The following is a 26,777-nucleotide window of genomic DNA, read 5'->3' as shown; positions in this document are numbered from 1 at the left end:
TTCCAAATAAATTACCTTCATCTCTGGGGAGCATTTCGAAGAGCACAGGGCTTGAGTTCCAGTCCTGCCACTATCTCTGTGTGGTTTTCTTCAGTTTCTTCACTTCACTGGCCTTCACTTGCCTCCCATGCAAAATGATGAATTAGGAAAATATGATCTGTGTGTGCTCTCCAAAGCTCTGGTATAATAGCAAGGTTCCTCTTGAACCTGAGGCAAACATGAACAATAAATGACACTAAAAGCTCAGATGTTGCGAGTATGTGTCAGTGGAAAGAGCACTGTAACATGAGCCAGAGTCTGTTCTCCGTCCCAAATCTAGTTTTATTACTTAGCCACTATAAATACTAAATAACCCAGTTAGTCTGTCTGAACCTCAATAGAATTAGCTGTTAAAGGGGAATGGTAACATTGAAAAATATGAATAACAAGTTAATATCACATTTATACATTTAAGTGACATCCACATGCATATAGTTTATGTCTAATGAAATTATCTGTGTATGCATTAACTTTAAAATGATTATGACTTAAAAAAAGTGGAGAACACTATTTTTATTCCGATTTCACAGTTATTCTATGTGTGAACTATATTTATATATTTGTTATTAACTTGAGAGAAAAATCTAGTTTTATTGTACTATAATAAATAGTGATATTACAAACAAAACTAATAATATATACATTGCTGCTTAGTGCATAAAATACCTGAGGTCTACCATCAGCAAATAAGTTGAGTTTGTTAGCAGTTTGGCCCCCCACTTACTCCTTCATTTACTTGTGGGTGCCCAGTGGACTATAGTTATTTGAGAACTTAATATTTTAAAGTTGTTAGAAGTATTAAAATCTCTTCTTTTACTTAGCGCACTCCTAAGGTAATTTAGGCTGAGACACATGCCTGTTTTATGGCTAAGACATTTACTTGCTTATTGTCACATTTACAGGAAATTTGGCAAAAATACCCAGGAAAAGAAAGTGGTTTACACATGAGTATTGTTTCTTGTTCACATTGTCAAAAATGAATAATAGTGGAAGTTGACTGAAAATATTTTGAATACAGAGCACCTGAGTGGCTCAGTTTGTTAATGTCCAACTCTTGGTCTTAGCTCAGGTCGTGATCTCAGGGTCGTGAGATTGAGCCCCATGTGGGGCTCAGTGGGGAGTCTGCTTGAGATTTTTCTCTCTTCTCTCCTTCTCTCTCCCCCTTTGCTCCACCTGCTCATGCTCTCTCTCTCTATAAAATAAACAAATAAATCTTAAAAAAAAAAAAAGGAAAGAGAGAAAAGATTTTGAATACAAAAGCTGTGTTGGTCATATAAGCTGCCTTACACTATATAAAAAATAACTATCTGTATAAATCATAGAAAATACTTGTATCAAAGAAGTCAGAGTTAATAAACAATAAATTTTGTAGTATATTTTCCTGTAGGCTTTGTGACATTATTTAGTGGCATTCACTAGTTTGCATGTCTGCAATAATAATGCAATGTATTTAATTACCTTACTTAAATATTATATTTGTGTAACAAAGAACCAGTGGCTTAACATACAGGAGCATTCCAAGAGTAGTATGATTAACATTATGACCTTTTCTTTTTGTTTTTAAAAATAAAGACTGTGTTAATTGTCTAGAAGGTGAAAAAATTAAACCAAATGTTCATGTTAAATTTCCCCTAATTTCATGATAAACCAGATGTCATGAAATTTAATAGCAATATTTAAAAATAAAGTCTTACTTAAATTTTAGGTTCCAGTTAAATTTTGAGGGAACTATCCTGAAACCATTCAAATGTAGACACGTTTTGTGAACCAGAGGGTTGTCCTGAATCTACTTTAGGCATCTTTCCAGTGTTGAGAGTTTAGTTTTCTATAGTTTGGTGCCAGCTTGTTAATTGCCTTCATGTACGTAGAACTGACCATTGACTAATAAGGCTGATTTGTATATATGACTTCAAGGAATCAATACCATTGTTTGCAAATACACAAGGTATAGTTGGATGAATAAGATACTCCTTTTTCAGGTCACATAACTATCAAGGAAGAAAAACTAGGGAGCATTCCCAAATCTCAGGATCTTTGGATTTTTTTATAGTTAAAGCTGAGAACCAGTAGAATTGACATTGTAATAAAAATCACTATTATTCCTTCAGGATTGATCATAAGCTCTAGGCTCAGGGTTACCACTTAGTGTGTTATTCATCAAGGAAACCTGAGAAATGCCTCTTCTGCAGTTGACACTTTCAGAATATATAGAATACCAATCATGTGCTACTCAGCTAGACAAAGAAAGACCTGAGAGCTTTTATATTTGTCAAACTTTCATGATATCCGTATCTCATGTGGTTTCTTCAGTAAAGTCCCAGTTTTTCTATGTTATATTTTCCTCCTTCTGCTTGGGCCATTGTGTTTGGGCCATTGTTCCCGTCTCTCCTCCTTGCTAGAACATTCTCATACCTTACCAGTACTCTAAAGCCCTCAGCCAGACTAAAGAATGCATCTTTGATATCTGCAAGTCCACTAAAGAAAATAGAAAATTGGGTTACTCTCAGTGTTAAGGTTATAGACCTATTAACTATGTTGGGTCCTTAAGACTGAGTCAAGCCCACAAACCAGAACATCAAGACTACTAATGCAGTTGGAGGTAGGGAGATACCCCCTGCTGCTTCTTTCTCATAAATACTTAGCAACTTGTACATTTCTTGTCAGGAACAGGGAACCCATTCTTTTATTATTAGTATTATTATTATTAACAAAGATCAAGGAAGTCCTCTATAAAATGTTTAGTTAAGATGCCCATCATTGACAAAAAACAGTCTTACAGTATTCATCCCCACTAACCAGTTTCAAACAAGAAATACCTACCTGAAAAGTAGTTATGAGGAAGAATATATTCTTTTAAGTTTTTCTCATAGGTAAGTATTTTTGTCTCATGGTCAGTAAATAATTTTAATCTTGGCGAATAGATGTAGGTATAATGGAGTTTGTCCATTGACTGGAAACAAGATGGACTGTCCTGAATTGCAGATCTGCCTCTTAGAAATTGGCTCCAATTACTTGCTCCAAAAGAACAATTCTTTTACTTACCTGAGGCTGCTAGTAAGGCCTCAGCATGCTTGTGTTACTATCTACAGTCATGCCACATGATCCCAGGCAGCGATTTAGCAGATTCTTTAAGTCTTTTCTCTGCAGCACCAACTCCTAAGTCTCATTTCAGTCTGCTATGTATAGCTGCTGAATGCCTTTGCATGCAAATGGCCCAAAGGTCTTGGTTCTGAGGGATCATCAGGTCTTGGTAAACAGCCTCTTTTTTCATGACTTGAATGATCCCATCCTTACCTTTTCATATTGACTCAAGTTTAAAATTAAGTTAATAGAACAAAGCCCAGTGGTGAGCCTGACGTAAAATCAAGTAACAGACAATATGAACCTTTATGTCAGGACTGAAGGAGTAGGCTTCATGTGGAACACAGACCACAGAGCTCTGTTAAATGCAAATAATTCCTTTAGGATTAAGATCACATGTAGGTATAAGTGAGACACCAAGAGGTAGAAATAAGTAAGTTGATCTGGCAATCTAAAGAAATACTCTAAGTGCCTGGAAGGAAGCCCTGTCTTTGGGAACTGTCCGCAGTGCTGAATTACCCATGAATCCTGAATCCATGAATCCTGCCTGACCTCCTTCCAGTTGTCTGCAATGTTGCATTCATAGTTTCACTGACCACCCGCACCAGTTGTCTGCCTCAAACTTTGTTCTGAATGTCATTATTAACTAACCCCATGTCTCCTGAGCTGTGCCTGGAATCTCATTTCATTAACTCATCTACTGAGATTATCCACAGTCATGTTCCAGAGCAGTACTTCTGTCGTATTATCAACTACCATATTTTGCTATTGTGCTTTAAGTGGAAACAAGGCTATTTTTCTTTCTGTTGAAGAAGCCACTGATCCTGAACGTCAGTGTTTCCTTTAGATAAACATAACCTCAATTGTAATATTGCCCCAGTTTTTAAGAAGACTAAGTCAAGACCAGCAAATTATTTGGGCATCTAACAGAATATAGTACAAATATGACAACTCACTGCCACTTCAATTCTGTGGTTTTTCCTACACATAGATCTAACATATATGGACTTGAGCCTACTGCAAACAGCACACCTTTACCTTTTTAAACAGTTTTATAACAGGGATTATAAAATTCAATATGTTCACTTCTGTACATAAAAGTATGGTACTTCCTGGTATAGCACATAAAATCCTGTAAAAAGAAAAAAATTATGAAGTACCTGGGTGCCTGGGTGGTTCAGTCGGTTAAGCATCTGCCTTTGGCTCCAGCCATGATCCTGGGGACCTGGGATCAAGCCCTGCATTAGGTTCCCTGCTCAGGGGAGAGTCTGTTTCTTCCTTTCCCTCTGCCCCTCTTTCTCCCCACACCAACCCGCTTATGCTTTTGCAGGCACGTACTCCTTCTCTCTCTCTCAAATGGGCAAATAAAAAGTCTTTAAAAAAATTACTAAGTACAAATAATTTTCTGTGAAAATGACTTAAGCAGTCCATGATGAGAGAAGAAACAACAAATTTTACATAAATCCATTTCATTTTACTAAAATCAGTATCAACTTTTTAAAAAAAATCATAGCCTTGATACATTTATTATTGAAATGAGAATTTCTATTTTCAATCAAGATAACATTGGGTGATAAAGGGATACTAAAACCAAAGAAAAATCATTACTGGTACTATAAATAGTATTGAGAAATACTGTTCTTCTAACAATCCAAGTTTCTACGCACTGAAATGTAAATAATATTTCCTGAAGGGCAGATCAGTGCTTAAATTAATGCTAAGATTGTTGTCACTCCAGGAAACCAAAATGAGATAAAATGTCATTGTTTTTCTTCTTCCCTTACACTCTATTACAAGAGAAAATTTTTACCATATAAATAATAACCTCTGTAACAACAGTAGATTCTTAGAGCTTGCAGTTAAAGGGGTCCAGTTGTTATTATATATACAGATTATAACATGTTTTTATTTTGATTCTTGCTCCTTTTTCTCTCTTTTGGCAGTATTCCTACGGTGGAAGATTCTAAGCCATACATTTGGGTGTTCATTTTAGGAACACTAAACATTTACACATAAAGCTCATTAAATCTTTATTTGACCAGTAGAGGAAAACACATTAGTTTGAAGTTTTACACCCCTTTGGGATCTTATAATGCCAGGGTTTTTTTTTTTCTTTCCTTTTTTCTGTAAGTGATTCCATCTGTATTTAGAGCTGTTGACAGAGGGTATATGATTTTTTGCATGCTGCTTTGCTCTTGTGTAAGGCACAAAGCTAGACGTATTATTGTGCTTTAAAATTGACAGAATATCCTTTTAGTTTGGGACCTTTTGTAAATTCAGCTTTTTCCAAAATATGTAATGCAAATGCCTATTTCTAAGTATTTTTCTCCCAAAAGAAACTAGAAGAAACAAATCAAGCAGTTAATTAGCTAATTTAATACTATTACTATCATATCAATTATAACTTAAAGACTAAAGTCAGGGAACATGAAATGACTTGCTTGTTATTACCGAAAGTACAGCATTAACCAGTTTACTATAGCTCTATAAATTTTTGTTCAGTTGTAGTTAAAAGGAATAGGAAATGCATTTTTGGAGCATGTCATTAAAATAAAGGCAATATTCATGGGCATAGGATTCACTTCAGCTCTCTCACAACCCATAATGGTAATAATAGGTAAAGCCTAGGTTTCCAAAACTGTGATAGTCAAGATTTAATTAATTTCCTTCAAGGTCATGTCTTTTTTTTTTTTTTAAGATTTTATTTATTTATTTGACAGAGATTACAAGTAGGCAGAGAGGCAGGCAGAGAGAGAGGAGGAAGCAGGCTCCCTGCTGAGCAGAGAGCCCGATGAGGGCCTCGATCCCAGGACTCCGGGATCATGATCAAGGTCATGTCTTTAATCACAATGATTTTCTAACTCCTGAAATATATCCCCTGTAGTTTTTTTTTTTTTTTTTCTGAAACAAATTAAGACTTCACCTGAAAAAAATGTAATGCCCCTCATTTCATGGGAAGAAAAAAAATGCATGACTTTAAAATTTTTGCTGGTATTTCCACTGCTTCAACAAGCAGACCTATTTCCCTTTCCTGATGGAATGGATATTTTCAGATGCTCTGAGTTGTCTTACTTTAAATTGACTCATTTCATAGGAGACACACAGGAGTTTTGGTCACCTTGAGAGCGTATGTTTCTGAAATAACATCAACATATTGATGACCAGTGGCTCTTGCCATTAATGTTAGATTAGACATACAGACATTTTGAAAGAGATGTTTTACTTGCCTCAGTTATTTTCAGTGCTGTCTGAATGTCCCCTTCCAAAGTTTTTTTCAGAGACTTCATTTTATTTCACAGACTAATGACTTAAAAACTATAAACTAACATCCTTCTTTACAAAAGTCAGTTTTGTATTTGAATTTCAAATCTGAAAAGTAAAACTTCTTGAGACATTCTTTCTTAAATCTTTTATAATCCTGCTCTGAAGAACAGAAGAGTCTAGAATCTGATTGACCATGGATGTTCTTTCTCTTTTAAAAAAAAAAAAGGAATCATGTTATAGAGGAGTCACACTGCTTGAAAGCTCTTCCTTGTTGAAGGCTTAGAAACTCTGGCAATTAAAAAAAATAAAATTAAAAAATATAAAAGAAGCTCTGACAATTATGGGAAATCATTCATACACTAGATTAAAATTTAATATGGTGATACAGTCTGTCCTTCCTTATGTAATCATTAGCTCTCTTAGATCTGTTGTAGGTTGTATTTGTAACAACCAGATAAAATTAGGATAAGTGGTTAACATATCTGCATGGGACTGTTTTCATGAAAGCAAGATCTAAAGACCTACAAATGTGAATTTTAAAAAACCAGTTAAAAACACAGATTGATATTAATTATTAAGTATAATAAAATGGAGAGTTTGACTTATACTGTCTTCAGCCTATTTATATTAGCTATGCTGGCCTCCCTTCTGTTCTTTGAACAGAACAAACACATTTCTACCCATCTGGGATCTTGAATTTGTCATTTTATTTTCCAGGGCTACTTGTTTTACAAATAACTACATATTTCATTTCTCACTTTAAGATTTTCATTTGGAAGTCTTCAGGAAACTCTTACCTGACAACCGAATCTAAAATTGCACCTGCCAACATTCTCCGACCCCTTCCTCTGATTTGTTTTTCATCGTATAACTGAAATTATAGCTTGTATCTTATTTGTCTATTTGGTTATTGTCAGTATCCAAACCACTTGAATGTAAACTTTAAAAGGTCAGAAAATTTATTTGGATCACTGCTAATTCTTAAGTTTAGGGTGGCCTCTGGCACCTAGGAAGCACTCAATGAATATGAGTTGAATAAATGAATGGATGCCTAGATTCTTTCCTCAAACTCAGCAATGGAAAACCCTTTTTCTCACATAGATATAGAGCAGGGCCTGAGACCCTAGGATACATCCACTTCCTAATTCAAAATGTTCTAGGTCAATAGATGGAGTTGCAGCACCAATTTGACCTCAGAATCTTGCACTAGATGAAGCTTGTATGATAATTGTACTAATTTCATTCTTGTCTTAATTCTCATGATTAAACTTGTGAATCCCTATTCTGAGTTCCCGTACCTGTTTGTCTGTCAGTACCCTACAAACTGTAACACTGTCTCCAAAATATAGTTCTTACCTTGCTATGATCATTCCTCATAGTTTGGCTTTTTCACTACGGTAATTCATGATTTGTCAAATCACTCAAAATCAAAACCTATAGACTTGGCCAACAAAACTATACCTCCTAATAAACCCCTTCTCCACTCAAGTTCTGTTGATTGTACTTACCTAAATACTTCTTGGACTTATGCCCTTTTGTATAATCCCTGTCTTGTTCATGTTCTTTTTATTTTTTTTCCATAAGTATTACAAAGACTTTCTTGATTTCACTACCTTCAGTACAGAAAGTCAGTGAAGAGTTGGAGAATAGAAGAAATGAGGCCAAACCTTTGGATAGAGAAAAAGATCCCAGGCTGTATTAGAAAATATGCAAATTCAGAAAGTTATTTTAAAACAAAGGAATTAGTATGTGTGTTCTCTCACTAAAGAAATGTAAAGGCATTTTAATTAACATGGACATATGGTGCTTGGAATATATAACATTTCACTAACATTTTCTGGCTGGTTTTCAATAAACTATAAGGGAGCACGAGTTTCTTTATTATTCTTTTATTCTTAGAGAATTAATGGAAATCAAATTTTATTCCATTATTAATTCTGCACTGCTAATAAGATTTCTACTCCCACCTCATCCTTCTCTTTCTTTCATTTTACATGAGAATGGCTTTAGATTTTCTTATAATGTGTGAAAGTTTTATTTCTTTCACCAAATAGTTAATGGACTAAGTGATAAATATGAAAAATATCATAATTTAAATTGGAATACTGATGATAACCCAAACACTGAACACAACATAAGGAGTCAATATATAGGAAGCTCAAACTGAGATGAATCTTATGATGATGGGTAAATCAAATAAAAAGAGTTAATTTAAATTTTTCCAATGAGTTTTCTTTCTCCCCATCCCCATACTTTCCTTCCATACGTAAGAATGTTACTCAACAGGCATTCACTTGACTGGAAAACCACGCCCTCTGACACCGTGACCTGGTACTGGAGGGTGCTGTTTCCCAAGGGGATCTGTTCCCTCAGGGCTGGTCCACAAGAACAGAAAGATTTCTCCAGGTCAGGTACCTCAGGATTATTTCCAAGAGGATTAGATACTTCCAATTTCTACTCCTGTTCTCTGAGTTCTCCATTAAACTTCCAGAGGAAGAAAAATCTGATGCAGCTACGTGGTGTCACTAGAGAGGAAGCAAGCATTATTACACTTGAAGTCTAACTTGTTGCAACAAGGGTGCTTCCTCTCAAGGATGTTCAGGAACACTCATCTTCAAATAGTATTTGCAAGTTTGCTGATGTTAACCACTCTCTTCTCCTCTATCCTCCCTCAATTTAATAAGTCTCATTTACAGTAAAATGTAGCAGCAAATTAGGAGAGGGTCCATGCAATGATTTATGTAAGGGAGAGAGAAGTGGGGTTGGAGACTCCTGAAGGCTGACACACTGACAGCCTGACAGTGATTGAGGACAAGGGAAAAGTATAAAAAGTGTACAGAAGAAATTAAAAAACAGTGTCATCTAGGGTCATTTGTTATAGGGGAAGCACTCATCAGTCTCCCAGAGGACAGCAGAATATTGCAACCCAGCAGAGCTATTGATTTTCCTAATAATGACCCCGAGCTATCCAGAAAAGGTTAAGTCATATGCAGAAAAGTAATATTTGAGGAAGATTTCCTTCAAAGGTGATTAAAATTTAAAAGTTTGAACTTCTGAAGGAAAAGGCTAGAATATTCACCTAAATAGAATATCACAGTCCCCCTGAAAATGCCAAGGAAACGAGATGAAATATTTTAGCTGTTTTCTGACTGGAAACAAATTATATGTATTCAAAGTTATACTCAAATTAACTCTTGATCAAATTGTCTCAATAATTTATAAACACATTCTATAAATGCAAATACATGATTTTCTTATGTCCCCAAACCATTTTAAGGGTATGTGAATATACTTAAGAAAAATGACTAGATATTTTCCAGTTATAATGAAATTAAAAACTACATATTCTTTGGCCTTGGTAATGTTTGTCTTTTTTTTTTTTTTTTTAGTCAGAAATCCTATACATTGTATATTTGCAAAGCACCTAATGAATATGCTAGACTTAAAATAGATCTATAACACTACTGGTGCATTGCCAAACTGTTAAAATTAATGTATTAATAAAATGCAAATGTTCAAGTTCATCCATTTTTTTTAAAGTCTTAGTGTAATAGTATGTTGACTTTTTCTTACTTTTGAGACAGCCACCTGTCCTCCAAGGATCTAGAGGAGTGATAGGTACAGGCTACTTTCTCAAAGCCCCAGTTGACAAGGAAATATTACATCATTACCTTGGTTTGTTTTCATGAAAAGCTGACATTCAGAGTGTTACATATACTCATCTTTGAAGCAAAGCTTATTAATCAGAAGTTAAAGGTATTTTACACTGGAAAATTTTCTCGTCCCATCACAGTATCACATTTTTCCTTTATATTCATAGTCCTGCCTTTGTACTAACCTTTATTTTAGTACTCTTCTTGTTTGTTTTCTTTTTAATTATTTAGCTCCTGTCATATTTTCATTCTATCACAATTCAGATTTTTTCCCTTTATTTACATATTTATTTTTTTAAGTTTTTATCTAAATTCCAGTTAGCATACAAAGTACTAATAGTTTCAGCTGTACAAAATAGTGATTTAACTTCCATACAACAACCACTGCTCGTCGCAGGTGCCTTCCTTAATCCCCATCACCTATTTCACCCATCCTCCCACCCACCTCCCCTCTGGTCCCCCTTGTTCTCTACAGTTAAGAGTCTGTTTCTTGGTTTGCCTCCCTCTCTTTCCCCTGCTTTGTTCATTTGTTTTGTTTCTTAAATCCTACATAAGAGTGAAATTATATGGTGTTTGTCTTTCTCTGATTGACCTATTTCGCTTAGCATAATACTCTCTAGCTCCATCCCTGTCATTGTAAATAGTAAGATTTCATTCTTTTTTATGTCTGAGTAATATACGTACCCTGATATTTATAGCATTGTCTGCTATAGCCTAATTATGGAAACAGCCCTAGTGTCCTTCAACTGATGAATGGATAAAGAAGGTGTGGTGTATATATACAATGGATTATTACTTAGATTTTTTTTTACTTATAATTCAAGTGTTTTGTTTCTACCCAGATCTCACTGATTATTTGCTTTCTTTATTCTTGCTTTGTTTATCCTTTGCTTTCTTCTGAAAATTGGTATCTTATATTCCTACCAAATTCCTACTTTATATTCTAAAAATCTTTCCCTGTTGGGATATGCTCCATTTTATGCTTCATTTGGTCTTATTCCTTTGTTTTTGCTCTTACATTTCAATACTTTTTTTTTTTTTAACTAGTAAGCTATAGGTAAGAGCAATGTGAGTTGATATTCACAAATGTTCCCATAAGACAGTGGCTTGTTGAATACAGCAGAAGTTTATTTAAAATGATTTCTCTGTCCTGCATAAGAAACAACACTGCCCTAGAAATGTGCATAAATATGGGTATTTTGTTCAAAATAAGTTGTGTGGTTTGGCATGTTATATGCCTAAAAACTGTTGTAATTTGCCCTGATTCACCACTTTTTCTATGTAATTCAGTAACCCGAGTGGTATATTGGTAATTGCCTTCTTGTCAAATGGGTCTTACTTACTTGATATTTGCCTGAATGGAACTAATAATTTCAGTTAATACTTTACCTCTGTTTCTCTTTATCATTTAATAAATTATTATCCATGAGGATGAAAATATGTAACATTTTCTTCTTTATTGGTCTTTAATCTTCAAAATCTCATCCTTTTATCTAGGCAACCCTTCTTAATAGTAATTAGGAAGCTGTTGGGGAAGGGGATAAAAATAATCTTCTGAGTATATAAAGATATTAATAACACAGACATGACTTTATTTTCAATTCTTTTTATTTCTTATTTTATTCTTTAATTTGAAATTTCACTTCATTTTGAAACCATCCCCTGTAAACATTCATTCTCATCTTGGTTAATCACATCCTCTATATTCTTGTTGCCTATTATTTTCTATTCTGGGTATCCTTACAATTATCATCGATTTAATTCTATTATATACAATTTGAGACCACACTTGCTTCTTGGTAGACTCCTATAACTTCCTGTTACAGAATTAGACTCATAAATATTATTTAATGGAATTATTTATATTGTTCCAACATGGGTTTCCAATTACTTGAAAAGTGTTTTTGCTTTCCATGTTTTATTTAAATTTTGCATAATTCCTCTATTAATGAAAAAAATGCTTCCTCATGGCATCTATTTTACAGAAACAAGAGAAATAATAGAAACATATAGGAAAGTAAAGCTATATTCCTAAGAGTGAATGAAAGTAGATCATGCCTCAAAATAACAAAATATTGATCAAGGTCTGTCAAAGGTAACAAAATGCATTAAATATGAGCATGAAAATATTGAGACAGAATATTGCGAATCTAGAATTTAAGGAAGGGACGCTGCTAGGGGGAGGGAACAGCCAAGTTGTTAGAGAATGGACTTTGACAGGCCTTGCCAAGGCACAGTCATTTCAACTTGTAGAACAGTCATTTGAAATTTTTTTGTGCTAGCAATCCACTTTCAAGTACAAGAATTGTTGGCACGGTGCTTGAAGGAATTAAATAACGCTATAATACTGCAGTTTTCAGAGAGCTACAATACTGCAATCTTAAGAGCTGGGTAATTGTTTGATGGAGTTGTTTGCATCCCAGGCTGCACTCTGTATTCTAGAAAGTTCTGACCTCTTTGATGTCAACTAAATCATACCCTCATGTCCATCACATTTATTGAAACAGAATCTGTTGGGGGGAGGAAGCAAAACTGAACTATTGGGACTTCATCAGGATAAAAAGCTTTTGCACAGCAAAGGAAGCGATCAACGAAACTAAAAAGGAACCTATGGAATGGGAGAAGATATTCACAAATCACATATGAGATAAAGGGCTAGTATCCAAAACCTATAAAGAATTTATCAAACTCAACACACCCCAAAAATATAATCCAGTCAAGAAAAGGCAGAAGAGATAACTGATATTTCTCCAAAGAAGACATACAAATGGCCAACAGACACGTGAAAAGAAGCTCAACATCACTCTGCATCAAGGAAATAAAAATCACAACCACAATGAGATACCACCTGACACTGGTCAGAATGGCTAAAATTAACAACAGAAGAAACAACGGATGTTGGCAAGGATGCGGAGAAAGGGGAACCCTCCTACAACTGTTGGTGGAATGCAGACTGGGCAGCCACTCTGGAAAATGGTATGGAGGTTGCTCAAAAATAGAGCTACCCTGTGACCCAGCAATTGCACTACTAAGTATTTACCCAAAGAATACAAAAATACTGATTCAAAGAAATACATGCATCACGATTTGTTTTTAAGATTTTATTATTTATTTGAGGGACAGAGTGAGAGCAGGAGCAGGGGGGAGGGGCAGAGAGAGTGGGAGAAGCAGACTCCCCACTGAGCAGAGAGCCAGACTCTCAAAGAGCTCAATCCCAGAAACCTGAGATCATGACTTAACCTACTGACCCACCCAGATGCCCCTCCCAATATTTATAGCAGCGTTATCTAAAATAGCCAATCATGGAAATAGCCCAAGTGTCCATTGATTGACGAATAGATAAAGAAGATGTGGTACATACATATACAATGCAATATTCCTTAGCCATAAGAAAGAATGAAATCTTGCTATTTGCAGTGACATTGATAGAGCTAGAGAGTATTATGCTACGTGAAATTAGTGAATCAGAGAGACAGATACCGTATGATTTCACTTATACGTGGAATTTAAGAAACAAGACAGATGAACATAGGGAAAGGAAAAGGAAAATAAAATAAGATGAAAACTGAGAGGGGGGCAAACCAAAATAGATTCTTAACTATAGGAAACAAACTGAGGGTTGCTAGAGGGGAAGTGTGGGGGGGATGGGGTAATTTTGTGACTGGCATTAAGAGGTCACTTAATGTATTGAGCACTGGGTGTTATATGCAACTCATGAATCACTAAATTCTACCCTGAAACTAATAATACAGTATATGTTTACTAAATTGAATTTAAATAAAAATTTCAAAAAAAAAAAAAAAAGAAATAGAATCTGTCCTCATTTGCAGCCAAAAACAAGTTCTAAAAATATGTTAGAATGCAGAAGATAGCCAGTGAAGGACTGCAGTGCTCCAGGAAACAAAGAATTGATAGGGATGCACTGTGACCCAGAGAACGCAGAGATACTTGTCCAAGTATACAGATGAAGCCTAGGAATTGCAAGGGCAGATGCCAGTCTTGAATCTGCCATGAACTTGGTGTTGGACCTGTACTGAGAAGGCATTAGGAGAACATAGCACCGTATTTAAATGACTGATGAGTTGTACGTGATAGAGAAATGAGACTTGTTCTGAGTGACCTTAAGGAATGGAACTAGACAAGCAATAGATAAAGAGACAAGGATTGTGACTTGATATAAAGAAATGCTTTCTAATATCCAGGGCTAATAAAATAATAAACTGAATGCATTGGTAAATAGTTGCTGGGGTTGTCGAACATGGGCTAAGAGCTCTCTTGGCAGTGCTGTTCTCGAGGGGATTCATGGATAAATATTTGGACTGAAATAACTACAACATCAAAACATCAAAAATAATACTAGATATGATGGTTAATCTTATGTGTCAATGTGATTGGGCCATGGGTTGTCCAGATATCTGGTTAAAAATTGTTTCTGTGCATGTCTGAGAGGGTGTTTCTGGAAGAGATGAGCATTTGAATTGGTGAACAAAGTCAAGCAGATGGCCTTCTCAAAAGTGTGTGGGTATCACCCAGTCTGTTTAAAGCCTAAGTAGAACAAAAAGTTTGAGGATGATTGAATATGCTGTCGGCCATACTGAGCTGGGACATTGATCTTCTCCTACCCCTTGGTGCGCCTAATTCTCAGACCTGAATAGCCTATTCTGTTTTTCTGGAGAACCCTGACTAATACACTGGGTACTATGCTTTGCACACACAATAATTTTCACAGTGCTTCTTTAATGAAAGTATCATTTTATTCTTTTTCATGGAGGAGGAATCTGAAGTTCAAAGATGGTTAGAAACTTGTAGGAGGGCTCTCAGGTAGTAAGTGACAAATTTGAGATTGCTTCCAACAGTTTTTGACACAGAATTTGTGCTTGGAATAACATTTTCCCATTGGAAGGGTATTCAGTCAATGCAAGGTCAGTTTTGCTTATTTTCTTTTCCATTAACTGGATGACTGGCTCCAAGTCTCTGCTCTTCTAGTTGTGCCTTTGTGACTTTCAGGGTCCTTCTACCATAATATCCCATCATTCTAAACCATATGTTTACTAATGTGTACTTAGAAGAACACAGGACAGTGAAATGCCACTCCCACTCTCAAAGAGGGAGGAAACAGTCTGAGGTCAAACAAGTTTGGAAAATATAGAATACTGCCACCATATCATCCTTGAAAGATTTATATTACGAATTTGTATTTTAAAGTTTTGAGAAGTCCTACAGTAAAGAAACCTGTTTGAATTTGTATTTCTGACCTTTTCAAACCTACTAGACTATGGAACTAATTGTCATGGAGCTCTATTAAGATATCCCCAGAACCAGTGTTTTTGGAGCACATGTTTGAAAGCAACACTAACATTCAACCCTGCAGGCCTCCATTGTATACCGTGAAAGTCAGGTGATTGAGCCGGATGCCTTTTAAGAGTTCTTACAGCCTATAATGTATAGTACTGGTATTCTGTCCAGACAGACAAGTCTGTACTGACTAGTCACTAGACTCTGCCGCTAGAAACCTGACCATGTCAGTTTGTTCTCCCTCAAAGTAAACCAGAAAGGAGAGACCAGAGGTGGTAATAAAGACAAAAAGTGGTTATGTCCTCAAGACCAGTATCATACCTACAGTGATTTCAAAACAATATTTCTTAAATTTCTCTTTGCATAACTTAAGTGCCTAGCATCCCTCTAACGACACAAGAAGTATTTTATTATGTAAGTCAACATAGTCATACCAGGAATTAAATTATGTTAAATTAGAAATTTTAAGTGAAACACTAAGATACAATAGCCATTAGTAATGACAATAGTAATATGATGAAAATAGCAATAAGAAGCCTTTGCTGTATCTTAGACTCTATTCAAAGATGTAGAATTAAGTAGATATAATCATTTAATCTCCACAGATATAAATGAAGATATCATTTATTCTTCATGAAAAACCTATAAAGTAGATGTCCTATTATTATTATTCCCATTATGTAGATGACACTGAAGCCCAGGAAAGTAAAGGAAACTGAATCCCAAACCCAGCAAGTGGCAAGAAGCTGGCATAGAATAATTAACCTGCATGACCTCAGGTCAAGAGAGGATCTTAATTTGTGTTCCCTGCAGTTTGGGAGACCCAGTTGACTGGTATCTATGTTGAGCCTAAGAAATCAAAAGTATAGGCATCCAAATGAAAAGGAAGTAGTAAAATTGTCCCTATTTGGAGACAAAACATGTTCTTATATATAGGAAGTGCTGAAATCTCCATAAAAACAAAAAGCCCATTAGAAGTAATAAATGAATTCAGTAAAGTCATAGGATACAAAATTAAAAAAGAAAACTGTTCTTTTTTTTTTTTTTTAATACCAACAACAAACTATCTGAAAGGAAATTAGGGAAATAATCCCATTTACAATAGTACCAAAAAGAATAAAATACTTAAGATAAACTTAAGTAAGGAAGTAGGTATTTGTATACTGAAAATTTCAAAACATTAATGGTAAAAATTTAAAGAAGACACAGACAAATGGAAAGATAGCCCGTATTCATGGATTGGAGGTTTTAATATTATTAAACGGTATGTTAGTAGCATAATGAAAGCATGTAGACCAATGAAACTGAATAGAGAGTCTGGAAGTAGATCTACACATGTACAGTCAGCTGATGTTCAACAAGGATACCAAGAATATGTAATGGGAAGAGGGGCGCCTGGGTGGCTCAGTGGGTTAAAGCCTCTGCCTTCGGCTTAGGTCATGATCCCAGGGTCCTGGGATCGAGCCCCACATCGGGCTGTCTGCTCAGCAGGGAGCCTGCTTCCTCCTCTCTCTGCCTGCTTCCCTGCCCACTTGTGAACTCTGTCTGTCAAATAAATAAATAAAATCTTTAAAAAAAAATATATATATATATATAATGGGAAGAGAATAGTTTCTTCAACAAATGGTGCTGGGAAAATTGGATATCCATATGCAAAAGAATAAAATGGACCATTATTTTATACCATACATAAAAATAAACTTAAAATAGATTAAATACTTAAAAATAAAACCTGAAACCACAAAATTATAAGAAGAAACCATAGAGGGAAATCTTCATGACATTGATATTCACAGTGGTTTCATGGCTATGACACCAAAAGCAGGCAACCAAAACAAAAACAAATAGGATTATATCAAACAAAAAACTCCTGCAAAGCAAAGGAAACAATCAACAGAGTGAAAAGGCAACCCACTGAATGGGAGAAAATATTTGCAAATCTTGTGTCTGATAAGGAGCTAATATATAAAATATATAAAGAACTCATACAACTCAATAGCAAATAATTAAAATAATAATCCTGTTTAAAAATAGGCAAAAAATCTGAATGGACATTTTCCCAAAGAAGACGTACAGCTGATCAACTGGTGCATGAGAAGATGTTCAACATCACTAGTCATCAGGGAAATGCAAATTAAAACCACAGTGAGATGAACCTTCCCAGTGAAATAGAATGGCTATTAACAAAAGGACAAGAAATAGCAAATTTTGCCAAGGATATGGAGAAAAGGGAACCCTTGTGCACTGTTGGTGGAACTGAAGCCACTGTGGAAAACAGTATGGAGGGTCCTCAAAAAATTGGAATTACCATATTATCCAGCAGTTCCCCATCTAGGTATTTATCTGAAGAAAATGAAAACACTAACTCAAAAAAAATACATTTGCCCCCATGTTGATTGCAGGATTATTTATAGCAGCCAAGATACAGAAACAACTAAGTGTCTATGGGTGGATGAATGGCTAAGGAAACTGTGGTATATACAGTTGGCCCTTGAACAATGTCATAAGGAAGGGCGCCTGGGTGGCTCAGACTTTAGGTGTGTGCCTTCGGCTCAGATCATGATCCCGGGGTCCTGGGATCGAGCCGAGCATTGAGCTCCCTGCTTAGCAGGGAGTATGCTTCTCCCTCTCCTACACCCTCTGCTTGTGTTCTCTCTCTCACTGTGCCTCTCTCTGTCAAGTAACTAAATAAAATCTTAAAAAAAAAAGTCACAAGAAAGAGGAAAACATTTACAGTACTGTACTATATTTACCAATACTATAAATTTACATCATCTCTTTATAAGATGAATTGTCTGTCAGTACCTATATCAGTATTGTCTTATTTAATACAAAACACCTTGTAGTACTAGCACTAGATATCAAAAATAAAAAAAATAATGTGAAAAAAATAATATTTATTTCCAGGTAAAATACTTCGTGCATTGATAACAAAGAAGCAGCAATATGATTGCGTTAGTGTAATCTATTGGAATGCTTCACAGTAGCCTAGCCTATATATTAATGAATAAATGATTGTAAAATTTTTATGGCATACAGTATCACTATCATATTTATAATAGAGTATTGGAAACATTTTTGTATTTTTTAAAAAAACACCTGTGATGATAGATTCATACCCAGTTTCTCCAATTATGAGAGAGAGGTAATTTTTTCTTGATTTGACTTTTCTAGGTGACACAGTTCATCTGAGAGTTTTTTTCAAATTTCCACAACCTCCAAAAATTTTTCCAATATATTCCTGGAAAAATATCCACATGTAAGTGGGCCTGTGCAGTCAAATCCATGTTGTTTAAGGGTCAACAGGATATACAATGGAATACTATTCAGCCATAAAAAATAATTAAATCTTGCCATTTGCAACAACATGGATAGCCTCAATGGCACTCTGCTAAGTGAAATAAGTGAAAGGAAGATAAACACCTTATACTCTCTCTTATATACAGAATCTAAAAACAAACAAAAACAAGCTTATAGATAAAGTACAGATTGGTGTTTGCAGGAGGTAGGGGTTGGGGTGGGGGTTGGAATGGTTGAAGGGGTTAAAAAGGCAAAGCAAACAAACCAAAAAAACCCCCAAAACATTAAAATATATAATGAGCAATGAGTATTTCTGGAAGACAGGAAACCAGAGAAAGAGAACACAGGTTTATTAACTTAATCTAATTCTATTATAATCATTTGTTTGTAAGTCTTTTCCACTGGACGTTAAGCCTTTTGATTCAGGAAGAATTCATTATTTATGTTCATAGCCCAGGAACATACCGTATCTGTCACATAGTAATCAATAAATTGCTACTGGAAGCAGGGAAAAAAGGTTAATCTCCAAAATATATAAGGAACTCCTATAGCTCAAATGGTTTAAAAAATAATAAAAACAAAAAAACCCCTAATAGCCCAATTAAAAAATGGGCTGTAGACTTAAATAGATATCTCTTCAAGGAAAATCTACAAATGGCCAATAGTTATATGAAAAAATGCTAAATGTCACTTGTATGTTTGACTACTAATGAGATGGGATATATGAGGCAGTTTTCATGCAAGGTTGCTCACTACGAAGGAAGAACCCTGTGAAGTGTCTCTGACTTCTAACAATTACAGGCACTGTAGGCTTAGGACACAGGGTCTTACCCCTGGACTTATGCTGTTGTAGGCTGGAAAATACGTTCATCGCTCTCTACTTCTTCAGGTTAATCTGTCCAGATTGAAAATCCTCAGCAAGAGTGTTTGACTGACTGAGATTCGGTCACATATCTGCACCCTAGCTGCCCGAGTTCAGAGTGATTTTTTTTTTCATACCTCTGGGGTGGGAAAACAGGATCCTTATTCTCCCAATATTCACACAATGATGGACTTCTTAAGCAAAGATAAGAGGTTCAAATGCTGGACAAACTAGCAGCAACAATCCTGCCCAGCTGCAGTATTATAGGCACTGGGCAAAGGGCAAAGGTCCTCATAGGAGGTATATTGAAAAAACAGTGACATCTGGGTTATTATTGTTAATATAATTAATTCCATTAGTGTTCAGGCTCTCAGACCTTGGATAATTTGTGATATATTTACAAATATGTATAAAGGATGGGGAAGAGATTAAAATGAAAATTGGAAATGGTGAAATCTTTTTTCTTTTTTTGATAGAAGAAACAGCCCACATATGTGAGAAACAGATGCAAAGATAGCAGAAAATATAGAGGAAGTTATGGGAGGGGTATGTTAAGCTGAATACAAGGGCATGTAAACTGCAAGACAAGGGGAACTTTTATAGAGCAGTCATTTTAACTATATATTAAAACACTATTAATGCCATAAAATCCAAACACTATAAACCTGGATTCTTTTTTAAAAGTATGCCATCACATGCAAAGATAAATTGAATTTGTATGTAAAAGAGATAAATGAGTGTAACATTTTAGAAAATGTTTATATGTTTAGAGACTATATATGGAATACCATATAGTCATATTCCCTCTATCTTTCTGCCTCTCTCTCCTTCTTCCTGATTCTCCTCTCCTCTTAGCTATCTTTGCCCATTCTGTCTTACTTACCCTTGCTTACACTGATTGTTCTGCCTAGCCCCTCATGAAATCGGTTAGTCTTAATTCTTTTACTTCTCATTCTACACATACACCCACTCCTTCATCTGTATCCCTAACTCAGACCTAGTTCCTGGATCTGAACCTATATATAACCTCCATCTGTGTTGTTCTTCAAAGAAGCATAAACTAAAATTCTCCTTACTTGAGCACATCATCTCCTCAAAACTTCTGTCCCCACTGTTGTCCCAGTATCAGTAAACATCATACATATTAACGCGATTGTCCAAGTTAGAAACATAGGAGTCACCCTTGATTCTCCACAACAGTCAGGTAATCATCCAGTCCTTCCAGTCCTAACCCCTAAACAGCATCTTCATAATGTATACTCTCTGGTCTATTCCCAGGATCCTTGTCATTGTTCATATTCTAACCATTTCAGAGAACACCAGAATTACCCTCACTGACTTTTTTCTCTTGGGGCCAGAGTAATCTTAATATCCAAATCTAATAGGGTTACTTCTCTGCTCAAATAGCTTCCATCAACTTTTCCATAAAATTCTTTTTATGCTATAGAATGATATGGTCCTTTTCATCCCTGCCAGCTTCCACTTCATTAATTCCTATCCAGCATGCACAAACTCCCTAAAGTTGCTCTAAAATGTTACAGTCATCTACAGTAACATGCCTTTGTGCTTGGATTTCCCTCTGCTCTCCTCCAGGGTCTCCCTGGTGAATTCTGTCCATCTCTGAACAGACTTCGGTATGCTTTGTACCTGTGCCTTCTTAGGGTTTTCATCATAGTAATTATGGGATTATATTTTGGTTGTCATTTGTTTGGTCTCTCTACTGGACTTTTAAACTCTTAGTACAGTTAATAGGATGTACTAGGTATTTAGTGACTTTTTCCTGCACAGAATGGTTAAAGAATATTTCACTGTGTAATTGTATATGTTAACCAGTGTTAGGTCCATGTAATCCTTCTCCCTCATTTCTGTATCCATCCGATCACCAGGGCCAATCAACATTATTTTCTAAACATTATTTGAATCCTCTCGTTTCTCCTTAGTTCTGTCATTACCATCCACCTCGTGTGAGGTATGTTATTTCTTCCTGGCTTGCTGCAGGAAGTCTCCTCAATAGTTTACTTACATATATTTTGGACTCTTTCCACTCCAATTTTCACATTGCATCCAGCGGTCTTGTTTTTGTTTTTGTTTTTTTTCAAAATGCAAAGCCAGCCCCCCCTGCTCGTCCACTGTCACCTCCCCCACCCATAAACACACAAATCCATGGATCCATGGCTTAGAATAAGGAATGGGGGCAATCTGACCATCATTGGAATACATATACATAAAATGTGATGGAGACACATGGAGTATTATGAAACAGAAAAAATAGATTCCATGTATTCCTAATAACATGAAGGATCTTAAGAACATGGTTCTAAGTAGGAAAAAGCAATAAACTAAACAAGATCTGTAGCACAATGCCATTTTCATGACTTTAAATGTACTCATACAGAACAAGAAAGAATATCAGTAAGGATATATTTGAACACAAAGGTGTGTTTTATACTTCCTGCTCCCATGCCCCACTTTATCTTTATCCTTAGTACTTAATACCTAGTCAACTTACATTTTACGTATGTATGCCATTGAATCTCTGTTTTCCTCATTATTAATGTAAGCATTGTAAAGGATTGAAATCTATTTGGTTCACTATTGTTTTTTCAATTCCTAGAGTGGTAAGTGGCACAAAGACAGTGGGTGCTTAATAAATGTCAGTCCAATGAATGAATTTTCATTTGGTTAAAATATTTGTGCATACAAAGTTGGTGGCATCACAATTCCGGACTTCAAGCTCTATTACAAAGCTGTCATCATCAAGACAGCATGGTACTGGCACAAAAACAGACATATAGATCAATGGAACAGAATAGAGAGCCCAGAAATAGACCCTCAACTCTATGGTCAACTAATTTTCAACAAAGCAGGAAAGAATGTCCAATGGCAAAAAGATAGCCTCTTCAATAAATGGTGTTGGGAAAATTGGACGGCCACATGCAAAAAAAATGAAAGTGGACCATTTCCTTACACCACATACGAAAATAGACCCAAAATGGATGAAGGACCTCAATGTGAGAAAGGAATCCATCAAAATCCTTGAGGAGAACACAGGCAGCAACCTCTTCCACCTCAGCCGCAGCGACTTCTTCCTAGGAACATCGCCAAAGGCAATGGAAGCAAGGGCAAAAATGAACTATTGGGATTTCATCAAGATCAAAAGCTTTTGCACAGCAAAGGAAACAGTTAACAAAACCAAAAGACAACTGACAGAATGGGAGAAGATATTTGCAAACAACATATCAGATAAAAGGCTAGTGTTCAAAATCTATAAAGAACTTAGCAAACTCAACACTCAAAGAACAAATAATCCAATCAAGAAATGGGCAGAAGACATGAACAGACATTTCTGCAAAGAAGACATCCAGATGGCCAACAGACACATGAAAAAGTGCTCCACATCACTCGGCCTCAGGGAAATACAAATCAAAACCACAATGAGATATCACCTCACACCAGTCAGAATGGCTAAAATTAACAAGTCAGGAAATGACAGATGCTGGCGAGGATGCGGAGAAAGGGGAGCCCTCCTACACTGTTGGTGGGAATGCAAGCTGGTGCAGCCACTCTGGAAAACAGCATGGAGGTTCCTCAAAAAGTTGAAAATAGAGCTACCCTATGACCCAGCAATTGTGCTACTGGGTATTTACCCTAAAGATACAAACGTAGTGCGGGGGTGCCTGGGTGGCTCAGTGGGTTAAAGCCTCTGCCTTCGGCTCAGGCATGGTCCCAGGGTCCTGGGGTCGAGTCCCGCGTCAGGCTCTCTGCTCAGCGGGGAGCCTGCTTCCTCCTCTCTCTCTCTCTGCCTGCCTCTCTGCTTACTTGTGATCTCTGTCTGTCAAATAAATAAATAAAATCTTAAAAAAAAAAAAAAAAGATACAAACGTAGTGATCCAAAGGGGCACGTGCACCCGAATGTTTATAGCAGCAATGTCTACAATAGCCAAACTATGGAAAGAACCTAGATGTCCATCAACAGATGAATGGATAAAGAAGATGTGGTATATATACACAATGGAATACTATGCAGCCATCAAAAGAAATGAAATCTTGCCATTTGCGACGACGTGGATGGAACTAGAGGGTATCGTGCTTGGTGAAATAAGTCAGTCGGACAAAGACAACTATCATATGATCTCCCTGATATGAGGAAGTGGAGATGCAACATGAGGGGTTAGGGGGGTAGTAGAAGAATAAATGAAACAAGATGGGATCGAGAGGGAGACAAACCATAAGTGATTCTTTTTTTTTTTTTTTTAAGATTTTATTTGTTTATTTGACAGACAGAGATCACAGGTAGGCGGAGAGGCAGCCAGAGAGAGAGAGGAAGGGAAGCAGGCTCCCTGCTGAGCAGAGAGCCTGATGCGGGGCTCGATCCCAGGACCCTGGGATCATGACCTGAGCCGAAGGCAGAGGCTTTAACCCACTGAGCCACCCAGGCGCCCCACCATAAGTGATTCTTAATCTCACAAAACAAACTGAAGGTTGCTGGGGGGAGGGGGGGAGGGAAAGGGGGGTGGGGTTATGGACATTGGGGAGGGTATGTGCCATGGTGAGTGCTGTGAAGTGTGTAAACCTGGCAATTCACAAACCTGTACCCCTGGGAATAAAAATACATTACATGTTTAGTAAAAAATAAATAAATTAATTAATTAATTAAAAATATATTTGTGCATAGTATAAGTGTGAAATAATGGGAGTCACTATGAGGATGAAAGGTAATCAGTAAATTATCAGTCACACAAATGAACAATAATGGTAGGGGAGACAAAAATTCTTAAATGATTTTCAAAACCCTTTAGTTCATATCCTTTTCTGGAACACCATGTCTCCCCGTGTTCTCCTTGCCCACCAATATATTTCAGCCATCTTCCCCCAGTCCTTGAAATGTGCTGTTTCCCGACATCTCAGGATCACCATACCTATCGTTTTGTCTAAAGAACTTTCCCTACCCACACTCTCCTCCCCCAGTAGTTCTTTGCCCTAGTTAAATCCTACTCATCCTTTAGACACCAGCTTGAGAGCCACTTCCTCAAGAAATCTTTCCTGGTTCCTTTAGTCTGCAGTGCTGCCATGAAATACTGGACTCAATCCCATTTCTCTACATATCTGTTTATCTACATATCAAATGCCATTATACATTCATTTTTATGTATTTCATTGGTACCAGTATTCCTTACCAGTCTATAAGCCACACAAGGGCAGGGACTATTTCTGCTGTTGAGCATTATTGTACTCCTGGTGCCTAATACACTATTTGGCACACAGTAGGTATTCAATAAATATTAGCCCTTTGAATCAATAGGTCCCATAAGCTTTATAAATATCTTTGTAGATTTTAAGAAAACAGAAATGCAATTGGCCGGAATTCTTCTAAATCAATAAAGCTTCACCTTTTGGATTTTTTAGTCCAGTTCAAGGTCTCTATTGTTTCAAAATGACCTTCATACAGGTCTTATTGTCTCGTCGAAGATGACATTGAGGTCACCAGCTTAGATAAGATTTCCCCGGAATAGACATCTAGCAGAGCTAGAAGGCAGCAAACTCATTTTTTAAATTAAGAGGAACCTATATTAGAGCATCTCCTGTCATTACTTGCTCCTTTAAGAAAAACATTTAAGTTAATTATGTGTAAGAAAATTAATATTTCTTTTGCCTTTGAGCCAGATACAATGCCTTGTTCAGCTCAAAATTTTCTAAAAGATTTAGTACTTTTCATTATCAGCTTTCTTGGCACTCCTCAGTGTTCCTGTCAGTTTAATTAGAGAAAGTACAGGAGGTCTTTGATGACTGAAAGATTGAGTCCCTACATCTAGTAACCAGTGCCTGGGATTGCTTATTGTAAAGGGAGCTGGCTTTTCAGAGTCAGGGAGCTAAAGCTTTGATCAGATTGCTCTTAAAATCACCATTAATTTTCCCCATTATTGTAGTTCTTGGTTAATCAATTAATTTCAACTCCTTTTCTAAAGCTGAAAGTAAAGATTAAATGAAACCTCATGAACAAAATCTATGTGATATGACTTACATTTTAAAAATGATGTTCCTAATCTATATGCAGGTTTCTTTTTTTCTGATAATGTATTTGACTAAAAAAGAGGTTTATCTAGTTAAATGATCAAAATAAGCATAAAAGACATTCTGTGAAAAGATATTTTTCCCCATTTCTTTCTGACCCCTGCTCCATTTCACATAATCATGTGCCTGGTTCTTTGCTAATGTGTCCAATCTTATATATGTCAGTTTGCCTGCTCGTCCAGTCCCTTTCCTTTATCTTATTCTTGTGAAAATGCTTTTAGATTTTAAGAAAAATGCCCTTAGATGAGAGAACATAACATTTCTACTCAGTTTTGAGTGTGGAGACTAAATCAAATGTTCACGAAGACTTGCTTCAAAGTATTCAAGACAAGAAATCTTCCAAAAGGAGAGAAAAGGTTTTTGATCTTCTGGGAATTATAATGTATGGAAAGGAAGGAGTGAGAGAAGAAAAAAAGATTATATTCTTCCAGAATTTGGGTTAGAAAAGCTAGAATATGGTCAAGTTACCTTTCAAATCCTTACAATAGTTGGGTAGCGTTAGAACTGCCTACGTAGCTTTGATTGTGGGACAGATTCTATTGATAATTCCTCGTGTTCAAATCGAAGAGATTTAGCTAAGTAGGATTTTAGCTTGCCTCCCTCATCATTACAAGAAGGCAGATTTTGTGCTGATTATATTATATGTGGATGGGAACAGCCCAAATGATACACAAACAATTCAAGCTTAATATTTTCTGCTTGTATTTTTTTGTTTGTTTATTTCCCTGATGCAAATCCTTCAAAGTGTGTTACTATGTTCTATAGGTTACATAGTGTAAAGATGTGAACTTCTTTGCTTTGGGAAAGGAAAGTTTGGGAAAGGGATTATGTAGGGGGTGATGGGGATATCAGTGCCCTAAACATTCAGCCATTAAAATTTTTAAAAGTTGAAATTACATTAGCATCCAGTAACAATGCGGAATTTGAATATATTCTTTTCCCCCCCTTTTGGTCAGAATTTGAATATATCTTTTTTTTTTTTTTTAAAGATTTTATTTATTTATTTGACAGGCAGAGATCACAAGTAGGCAGAGAGGCGGGCAGAGAGAGAAGAGGAAGCAGGCTCCCTGCTGAGCAGAAAGCCCGATGCAGGGCTTGATCCCAGGACCCTGGGATCATGACCCGAGTCGAAGGCAGAGGCTTTTAACCCACTGAGCCACCCAGGTGCCCCAAGAATTTGAATATATCTTAAAGATGCTCTAAAGTCCTGA

The 26,777-nt window shown here is 36.2% G+C and overlaps 1 protein-coding gene across 3 annotated transcripts in view; it reads left to right on the top strand.

The window, feature by feature from the left end:
* MAGI2 (membrane associated guanylate kinase, WW and PDZ domain containing 2) overlaps positions 1–26,777 on the top strand; it is a gene marked incomplete at its 3' end in the record, with an annotated part of 1,345,444 nt that overhangs the window by 748,663 nt on the left and 570,004 nt on the right. The window lies entirely within an intron of this gene.

This window comes from Martes martes (assembly GCF_963455335.1).
Source record: "Martes martes genome assembly, chromosome: 11".
Lineage (NCBI taxonomy): Eukaryota > Metazoa > Chordata > Mammalia > Carnivora > Mustelidae > Martes > Martes martes.
The sequence above is the reverse complement of the archived record's forward strand: the minus strand, read 5'-3'. Positions and strand labels throughout refer to the sequence as shown.